Source organism: Trematomus bernacchii, unplaced genomic scaffold (genome assembly GCF_902827165.1).
Source record: "Trematomus bernacchii unplaced genomic scaffold, fTreBer1.1, whole genome shotgun sequence".
Lineage (NCBI taxonomy): Eukaryota > Metazoa > Chordata > Actinopteri > Perciformes > Nototheniidae > Trematomus > Trematomus bernacchii.
In genome coordinates this window covers 7,266,265-7,276,509 of record NW_022988050.1, presented here as the reverse complement: position 1 = coordinate 7,276,509, position 10,245 = coordinate 7,266,265, and the positions used below count along the sequence as shown (strand labels likewise).

General features: G+C 37.9%; 1 long non-coding RNA gene across 2 annotated transcripts; it reads left to right on the top strand.

The window, feature by feature from the left end:
- Positions 1-2,524: 2,524 nt before the first annotated feature.
- On the top strand, positions 2,525-5,759 carry LOC117473357. 2 transcript variants are annotated; one of them, XR_004555030.1, is made up of 7 exons: positions 2,525-2,598; positions 2,709-2,769; positions 3,414-3,530; positions 3,650-4,867; positions 4,978-5,050; positions 5,307-5,417; positions 5,569-5,759. It is a non-coding gene; the product is annotated as an uncharacterized LOC117473357 (long non-coding RNA). The 2 variants fall into 2 exon arrangements; XR_004555029.1 differs by having other exon boundaries at positions 3,650-5,050; positions 5,569-5,755.
- Positions 5,760-10,245: the final 4,486 nt, after the last annotated feature.

The window sequence follows — 10,245 nt, the reverse complement described above, 5'->3', positions numbered from 1 at the left end:
TGCCACCAATAATTATATTATTAAAACAAAAAGACACATTACCCCTAATTCTACATCCTGTCTTTTCCCATGTCTTCACAGATCCAAACTTCTTGCAGGGCTGCTTGTCAGCAACTGACTGCATGATGTTGAATCGTCCGGGTATATCCTCTTCCTCCTGCTGCAGCACGGATCTGTGCAACAGATAAACTATTATCAGCATCTCCACTCGCAGCATGCCCTCTGAGAAATAATAAGCTACTGTCATGTAGTGTGTGTTCTGGTATTTGCATAATAAAGAAAATGTGTTTCTAAAGTTGCTTTTTCTTTTACTCTTTTTCAAATTTAAAGCGTATACACTGATTTTGTGTCCTTTTATTTTCCTTTGTTAATAGTAACAAAGGCATCAATGAAGAGCTCTAGTAGACCACAAATGTTAAAATAGTCTGCTTTTACAATTTGACCAGTTGTTCTTTTGGTCAATTTACAACACTAATGCATGACTAAGAATGATGAACATGTTTTCTACGAGGAGGCAACAGTACTTTTTTACAAGCAGGGTTGGATACAGGTCTAAGAAATTAAAAGCATACCAAAACATATGTCTTTACAACAGGATTGTAATAGGTTGATTAGTAAAATAAATATTGAAAGTGCAACAACCAAGATTTTCTTAAGTCAGTCCAATAATAAAGTGCATCAGTAAGTCCAATTTTACACATAATAATAAGACAAGATAATAAGATCATTTCTGTTTCCACACCAGATAAAAAAAACAAAAAACATTTTAATACAATATATATATTGTAGTGGAAAACTTTATAACAGTGTATACTTATAAACTTTATATGTAATGGCAAACTCTATATGTAGTGTAAACTTTATATGATGTGCAAACTAACTTTATGTGTTACCTAATATGGTAAAATGCTATGCAGTTGTCCCATGAGGAGGTATTTTAATCCATGCCCTCTGTTCAACATATAACTAGCCTTAAGGATGTCTGGGGGTGAAACAGGGTCGTAAGCAAAAGTGAAGAAGTGTCTCAAACAAGTTCCTGTGTTTGTTTCCCCTGTCTTGCAATGAATTCCTCATTCCTTGTTTATATCTGTTTTGACCTCTCTATGACTTCCTGCTGTCCTCATTTCACCTGGCCTTAACACATTGGGGGTTAAAGTTTCAACACTTCCATCTGTCTTTACCCAGTTCCTGTTTTACTAAGTTCCTGATTTACTACATTGCCCATATGTGGCTTCTGTTCCTCTGGAATGTGGGCTTTAGCTTATCTGCCCATCCAGCCCCCCAGAGTGACAGGTCACGAGTTATTGTTGAACTGTGGACTGACAAAGATGCTATAAAACCTATGCGCAATTCTCTCTCTGTGCGCACTCTTTCAGAATACTCTGTACTCCGTAAGACCTGTGCCTTATTTGAAGCTTCAAATAAAGATCCAGAAAGACAACTCTGTTTCCACCATTTTATTGATTGATCATTCTGATTGTATATCTCCTGAGTATTGACTAGGTCTAAGATTTCCAAAACAATATTTCATCCCAAAATCGAAACCACCAGCTTATGTGTCTTAACATGTTGGAATTAGTCAAAAAAAACAAATACAAATCTTATCACAACGTACACTAAACTTTGTGCCAAAAATATGTTGTAACTGTCACAATTTTTAAAGCAAAGGCCCAACGGTGTTGTGCTTCTTTAACATTGCACACCAAATGTTATAGTGTGGCAACTGTTTTCATCATAAGCATCAGCCATGCCTCCACCTGCTCTTTGAAACATTTGGAGGAACATATTTCAGTTGTGTCTTTATCCATCACATTGCACCACCTTGTGGTAGGAAACCCACAGTGTGTATTTCTCTCACTTTAACATGTAGTGATAATGTGTTTACAATAATCTGTTGAAGAAGAGTTTTTCCCATATTTTATCTTTATGCTTTTTCAATGAACAGCTCACAAACATTGATATTGCATGTTCTTTGCATCAGTATAAATACACATCAAAAATAAAAGCTCTGATTTATGCAAACAACCAATATATTCATAAGAAAAGCAAAAATGGGGAAATAAGAGTGATGTGTGTAATGCGTTCAACTACGCTGGTTAAAAAGGAAGCTATGTGTTAACCCTCTGCTAGGCTATTTACCAGGTGTGATATCTTTACGTTTTTCTGATATGTGGTTTATGAAATACAATACAACAATACCTTTTCTGATCTCAAACTTCCACCCTTCTTCGCAGAGACATGTTGTAAGATGTTATACATAAAGGGCGTCAGGCTTAAGGCCATTTTTCTTCACAGGTGTCTTCATCCAGTTAAACTACGTACATCTGAATAACTCAGACTATGCAAGGCTTACATTAGCAATGTTAAAATATGAGAATTGTAATATTTACATCTTTTCCTGGTTGATTAGCGGGTTCATTGGGATTGCAGCATCCACATCTGGCCTTGATAAGTTGTTTTGTTGGCAAATAAGAACACATTTGAGAGTTAATGATACACTGGATTTGAATCAATTGCTCAACAAGTCCAAATAAAAAGGAGTCTGACACTCTGGCAGCACACATCTGAAGAATCAACACCGCAGCAGGACTAAACAAGGTGGGATGTCTTTTTTCAAATGTGCATGACTAATGTGTGTCCATAAATATTGCATTTGATTTCTTAAGCTTATCCACCTTTGCTTTTTCTAAACCGACACTGGTCTGCAGACACGTGAAAACATGAAGACTGTGATTCTCGCTCTCGTGGTGTTGGTGGTGGTCAGCCAGGGTGAGTTCAGTGTTCAGGAGACACAAAAAGCCTGCAGTATATTCAATGCAAAGTGCTTTGTTGACATGAGTGAAGTGTCAAAAATACCAGTTAAAAAATAAGAAAAAAATAAAGTGTGTACAGTATGCTTTTCTCTGTGTATTTGTGTGTGTTTGTGTCTGTCTATTTCAACAGAATTGAAATCGAAACCAGTAAACTGCAGCAAACTTCTCTTAAATATGCTTTAAAACACTTAATGTCTTACTTGTAGGCGTCAATTTTCATTACGATTCATGATTCCTTTTTCATACACACATATACTGAACACACACTCTTACACACCATTTCCTGTCTTTATTTTGCTTTGTTTATGTTTTATTCTAATTTGCATCGCTGTTTAAATCATGTCATGATCATATAGTTTGCCATCCATGTTTTTACGTCTTATCATTTTCTGACTTTCTATCTGTTAATAGACGTATGTGATTTATTTTATCTTCGTTATGATGTGTGTTTGCTATTGTCCAAATGAACAACTCTTCATCTACAAAATGAGGATTACAGTACTGTATATCTGGTTAAACAGAACAACAATCATTTGTGGCTTCGAAAATGGAGCAGTATATTCTTCACAATGGTTTGACATTATTTTTAAATGTCTCCAGGTGAAGCGTTGGAGTGTTACTGTGGAGGCACACGGTCTAAATTCTGTCCAGATCGTGCGGATGGTACGCAGACTTGCGAAGGTCAGGATCAATTCTGTGTCAGGGCTCTTGATCCATGTAAGTATAGGCCACTCATTCCAGTGTGTTGTAAACAATAAGGACAAAAAAAATTCCCTAGACTAGTTTAGAGTCGATACTGTCATTGTTTCATTCGTATTTTTATCATATTTTCACAGATAACAACACAAGAATTGGCTGCTGGCTTGAAGAAGACTGCATGTTGCTGAATACACCGGGGTATTCTGGCTTCTGCTGCACCCAAGATCTGTGTAATACACAGCAATGAACAGCATGCAGCACAACTTCCAGTTATAATAACAATCTGCACTCATGAACTGTGCATTATTTCCTTAATAAAGATCAATAAGTTGCAGCAATAGTTTTTTTTCTTTTTTAAATATCAGATAACTTTTTATTTTATTCCTAATGGAATTCTGGCTTTTAAATATTCACATTTATCTGTATTATTTAACAATTTTCACAATTTAATTAAGTGTTTCATGTTTTCTTCGCCATTAAAAATCCTAAGCCGATGCTACAATATCCATCATGAGGAGTAAATTATTTGTGGGAAAGTTTATAGTTTTTTTCAGTTGCTAACACACAGAAATCTCACATAAAGCATAATTATTTATAGTTTTTGATGAGTCAACAATAAAGCAGTTTGGTGTTTATGTTCATTTGGCACGTGTATTTGTTGATTGGTTCATGTGTGTAGCATTTTTAATGGCAGTGTTTTGAAAAAGGCAAACAAGTGAATATGTCAGATTTCTGTGTCTTACTTAGAGAACCGTGTGCAGTGTTTTGCAAAAAGTGCCAAGTTGATTTGCAAATTGGGTGCAGAGCTGAAAATGTGTTTAGAGTTTTGTAGATTTGAGTTGAGGTTTTGCTCTTTGAGTCTGAGTTTAAATAATTATGCTGTATGTGAGATTGTTGTGTGTTAGCAACTGAAACCTGTAAGTTCAATGGTGTGTAGTCGGTTGGACAAAGTGTCTTGTATTATAAATGAAGTGTGTGCCATTTGGTGCAAAAGTTGTCGTTTTGGGTGCAGTTAGTCATTCTGCAGGATGTATGAGGTGTTTTGCACTTTGGGTGTGTGGTTTTGTGAATTGTGTAAAGTGTTTTGAGAAAATGAGCCATGTTTTCAAAAGCTTGTGTTAGCAATTGAGGAAAATTGTAAAGTGAGATGATGCTGATATTTCAACTTTGCATACTACCCTACAAATGACAGTGTGCCACATTTCTTGGAACACTGTTTTAGTTTTTAGTACAACTTGTGCGTTACCGAATTTCAAAGTGAATGATTGACAATGGATTGATTACATTGCTCAACAAGTCCAAATAAGCTGGCAGCACAGATCAGAAGAATCAACAACGCAGTGGGGCAATACAAGGTTAGATATCTTTGAGTTCTCTTTTCAAATGCACATTTATTAAAACGCTTCAACTTAAAAGTAGCTTTTCATTCCTCACACTTTTCACCTTTGCTTTTTTCCATACACAGATTTGTGTACAGACTGGTGAAAACATGAAGACTGTGATTCTCGCTCTCGTGGTGTTGGTGGTGGTCAGCCAGGGTGAGTTCAGTGTTCAGGAGACACAAAAAAGCCTGCAGTATATTCAATTCAAAGTGCTTTGTTGATATGAGTGAAGTGTCAAGTAATAACGGGTTAAAAAAGATATAGTGTGTAGGCTACACTATGCTTTTCTCTGTGTATCGAAACCAGTAATGGCTAATGTGTTTAAAACTGATTTTACAGCTAAAGGACAATTGTTTATGGCTGTAATAATGCAGCATTAATTTGAACACAAATGATTTATTTTCTTCCCCAGGTGAAGCGTTGACGTGTCACTGTTCAAGCATCCCTGCGATATGTCCAGGTTCAGTGGTAACCTGCGAGTTAGGTGAAGTCTGTGGCAGCATCGCCGTTGGTGTTGGACCCCGTAAGTATAGGCCACTCATTCTACTGTGTCTAGTGCTCATTCTTAACAAATAAGAAATAACATACTGTATTGAGTTCAGAATCATTACTTTGATTGAAAACTTGTAGAAGTTTACTCATAATTCATGCTGTGTTTTTTCATGTTTTCACAGGTCCCTACCATGTGAGGGATTGCATGAAAGCAGATGAATGCATGCGCCTGAGTAACGCAGGAGGAGCGTATTCTGACGGCCGCTGCTGCAGCCGAGACATGTGCAACTGATGGACTGCCTGCAACACAACTTTCAGTTTTAATAATAACCTGCTGTGCACTCAAGCACTCATAATAAAGATCAATCTGTCACAACGTTGCCTTGTCACTATCTCTTTTTCTATTGGTATTTAAAAACAACATGAATCTCATTTCAATTCCAACAAAACTTCGTATTAAAGATCAAATGTTGCATATGTGAAATCCACATTTGAATAGCCTTGAGTGTTTTTCAACTATTTGAAGTGGAAAACTTTGCCATGTTGTTATGGTTTGTGTTTATTTTGTATGTTTGGCTTTTTAGCTTACTGAGTTTTACAGGCGAGCATAGGTGTCCAGTCAGAACTGACCAAATACATTTTAAAACACCTTTGTTTTTTACCGAGTGGCTTTAATAATTCGGATTTCATCATTTGTGTAAATCAAGGCAGTTTGTGCTTTCCATGTTGTCAGCAATGTTGGAGGGGCTACACTGGGTTTTAACTGTAGGTTGTACTTATAAAATATCAATGAATACACAAGATTGAGTATAACAACAACCCCCACACACAGATAAAACAGACTGTCTGCATGCATTCAAAGATATTACAGATTAGATCAAAAATACTGAAAAACCTTAAAGGGGACCTATCATGCAAAATGCACTTTTGTACGTCTTTTATACATGAATATGTGTCCCCAGTGTTCCAGGGAACTCACCAAGTGTCAGAAAACACAACCCTCTCTATTTTCCTCCATACCCAAATCTCAAAAAAAGGGGCTGCAACGGATCTGATACAGACTGATACAGATTTGAACACTTCTATGACGTCACAGAAGTGGCGCTACGGCTATTGGGCCAACTCTCCACCTATCAGGGGAATGTGGGGTTGGGCCACGGCCGGCCATTGCTGCTCGAAAGCGCTGGAGACGCTGTAGTACATATGCCAGGCCTGTAAGTGGCGCTGAAGTCTGCCACAAAAGCAGCGAAGAAGACTTCCCGGCATATGGTAACCATGGTTAGCTTTCAGTTTATTCTCCGCTGTGGCTTTTTTTCTCCCTCCCCGAGGCAAGCGTTTGCTCCCGCTGCTTTAATTCAATGCAATCCCTCCCCGTCGAGGCAAGCACTGTAATTCTCTCCGGTTAGTCCACCAGCAGATGACAAACACCCACCTCTCCGCCTCTTCCAAGGAACGAGGGGACCGTGCGGCAGAGTTTCAGTTTCAGTTTCTTTCGCCGGTCAAGATGTCCGTTAAAGTTTAAATCTTCCGGACAAAATTTGAAAAGTGCCGGTCAAAGGTCTTCTTTGTTATTTATTGAGCTTTAAAACAAATGAATAACGACTCTATAGGCCTATAATAATATAATAAAACCATAGACTGTATGTAAGGGATAATGTGCAGCGACGCGGTCATTATGGGGAAAAGAACACCGACAGGCTGATCAGGAGCCCAACGCGAAGCGGAGGGATCTAGATCTGCATGAAGGTATATGACCAAGTCGCTGCACATTATCCCGCTTATTACATGGCCACATTCTCAACAAAGTAATGATATGACTCCCACTATTAATTTAAATGCTTTTATGGATTTAGAAAATGATTTTATTGATTTAAAAAATAGTTGTATGTATTGATTTAAATTGACATGCATCCGCTAAGGAAAATAGTCCGTTGTTACCGTTTAAAAAAAAAAAACGTAGCAACGCAACGGCAGGAAGGCGGAGCTTTTTGATTACAGATTTGAAAACATCGTTGCTTGCTTTAAAATTAGCACAATTCATTATGTCAAACCTTGGAAAGTATCTAGATATCCCTGCCCTAATGCCAAAGTAACTGGCAACTGAATATGTGTCGCCGTTTGATGTCTATGTCTGGACCTCTGCGTAAAAAGGAGGGTTTCTGCCCGTTACTTCTCCACTGTTTTCTTGTCGCTCTTGTCTTGTCAGTTAGAAAAGCAAACTGCATGCAGTTTGCTTTTCGGCCAAACTGTATACAGTCCAATCGACCAGACTTGTTTGTGCAGATGTGAGCGTCCTTAACAACGGTCAATAAGTCCTTGACAGCGGTCTGTCTGTTCTGGATTAACAACGTGTCACGTGTTCTAAATTGACCAATCAGAATCGAGTATTCAACTAAGCCATGTAATAAATATAAATAAAACACGGAGGACGGAGATCTTTTTTTCTCCCCCTCTTGACTTGATCAGAGCACGGCTACCCTCTCCTGCAGGGGTGCGTGGTCTCACAGAATCAGCCCCGTAGACAGCAAACAGCACATAGAGCGAAATGAGGCATGGCTAAAATGCATGATCTGTTTGGTATTTTGAAAACAGAAACGTATAAATATACCTTATATAGGTATGGCCCTACAATATATCATTTAAATATAGCATGATAGGTCCACTTTAAATTAAAATGACATTAAAGTAGTCTCAGTAAAGTTTATAGTGAAATAAATCCACATAATCTAATTGTTTTCCGGCCTGCTGCCAGGACTCTGTCAAACAGCATACAGAGGAGGAGGAAGTGAAGAATACTTGTTATTTGTTTACTTGGAGAGGTCCCAGGCCACCTCCTGGGCCCTGCCGTGGTGCCCTTGAGCAAGGCATCTGACACCCCCACTCCCATAGCTCCCCGGGTGCTGTACAATAGCTGCCCACTGCTCCTAGTACTAGGATGGCTTAAATGCAGAGGCCACATGTCACTGTGTGTGCTGTGTGCTCTGCATGTGTGACCATTAAAGAGGGTTTCATCCCTCTGATTTTAATAAAGGTATTCTGATTCTGTATGCTCGTTAGGGTCTATTAAATGTTACCAATATTAGAAATGTTCCAGGTTAAGAAGGATAGAGGTAATGTTTGTTTTTTCAGGTGACTATCGGGCTTCTTTGGTCTATTCCTCTATTTCAGCATTGCATATTGCCCAACGAAAGGACCAAATGTCCCTTGGGAAAGTACAACTTGTGCTACACATGTGTCTTTACAACAACAGAGGGAATGTTTGATACTGGATTTCCCCTTAATTGTGCAACAAGCCCAAATAAAAAGGAAGCTTCAGCCTGGCAGCACACATCTGAGGAATCAACACTCGAGGAGGACAGTCGACCCGGTGAGATATCTTAACTTGTTTTGTGTGGATTTGGATTTGGATTTGGATTTGGATGCTTCTAGGTAAATGTAACATTTGAATTCTCAAACGTTTCACCTTTGCTTTTTTCATATAGAGATTTGTGAACAGACACGTGAAAACCATAGACTGTATTTATAAAGGTGAAAACATGAAGACTATGATTCTCGCTCTCATGGTGTTGGTGGTGGTCAGCCAGGGTAAGTTCAGTATTCAGGAGAAAGAAAATAACTTCCTGTCTGTTCAATATTTGCTTTATTGGCATGAGTGTTTTTAAAATGTTTTTACATTGACTTTTTTTTCTTACCTTTGATCTTCTTTAACTGTGTTTATGTATGGACAATGTAAATTCCTCGTATGTGTGAATCTACTTGGCAATAACCCTGTTTCTGATTATGATTCTGACAAAGACAGCAAAAAATCAAATAACCAATTCATCTTGAACTGTGTTTGTGTTTTTTTATTTTATTATTTGGAGTCATGAAAATGCAGCACTAAACAAACGTTTTGTCTTTTATTTCCCAGGTGAAGCGTTGAGGTGTTACTGCGAAGGCACCACAAAGATATGTTCAGGCCGAGTTGAGACTTGCAACGGTTTCAATCAAGTCTGTGGCAGCATTGTTATTCGTGCTGGACCCCGTAAGTATAGGCCACTCATTCCAGTGTGTTGTAAACAATAAATTAAAAAAAAATTCCCTGGACCAGTTTAGAGTCGATACTTTCAATGTTTCATTCGTATTTTTATCATGTGTTCACAGATGTCAGCTACTTCAAGAGCTGCATGAGTGCAGATGACTGCAGGCAGATGAGTCGCTCAGAGGTGTCGTCTGGCTCCTGCTGCAGCCGAGATCTGTGTAACTGATACATGAACGGCATGCAGCACAACTTCCAGTTATAATAACAATCTGCACTCATGAACTGTGCATTATTTCCTTAATAAAGATCAATAAGTTGCAGCAATAGTTGTTGTTGTTTTTTAAATATCAGATAACTTTTTCTTTTATTTCAAATGGAATTCGGACTTTTAAATATTCTCATGTATCTGTATTATTTAACAATTTTCACAATTTAATTCCTAAATCCTAAACTGATGCTACAATATCCATCATGAGGAGTAAAATATTTGTGGGAAAGTTTATAGTTTTTTTCTGTTGCTAACACACAGAAATCTCACATAAAGCATCATTATTTACAGTTTTTTTCAATTGCTAAAACACATTTTTTGACGACAGGGCTCATTTTGTCAAAACACGTAACACAATTCACAAAACCACACACCCAAAGTGCAAAACACCTCATATAGCAAAATGAAGCACTGCACTCAAAACTACATAAATAAGTGAAGTGTGTGCCATTTGGTGCAAACGTTTTGTTTGTATTTATGTAGTTTTGAGTGCAGTGCTTCATTTTGCTATATGAGGTGTTTTGCACTTTGGGTGTGTGGTTTTGTGAATTGTGTAAAGTGTTTTGACAA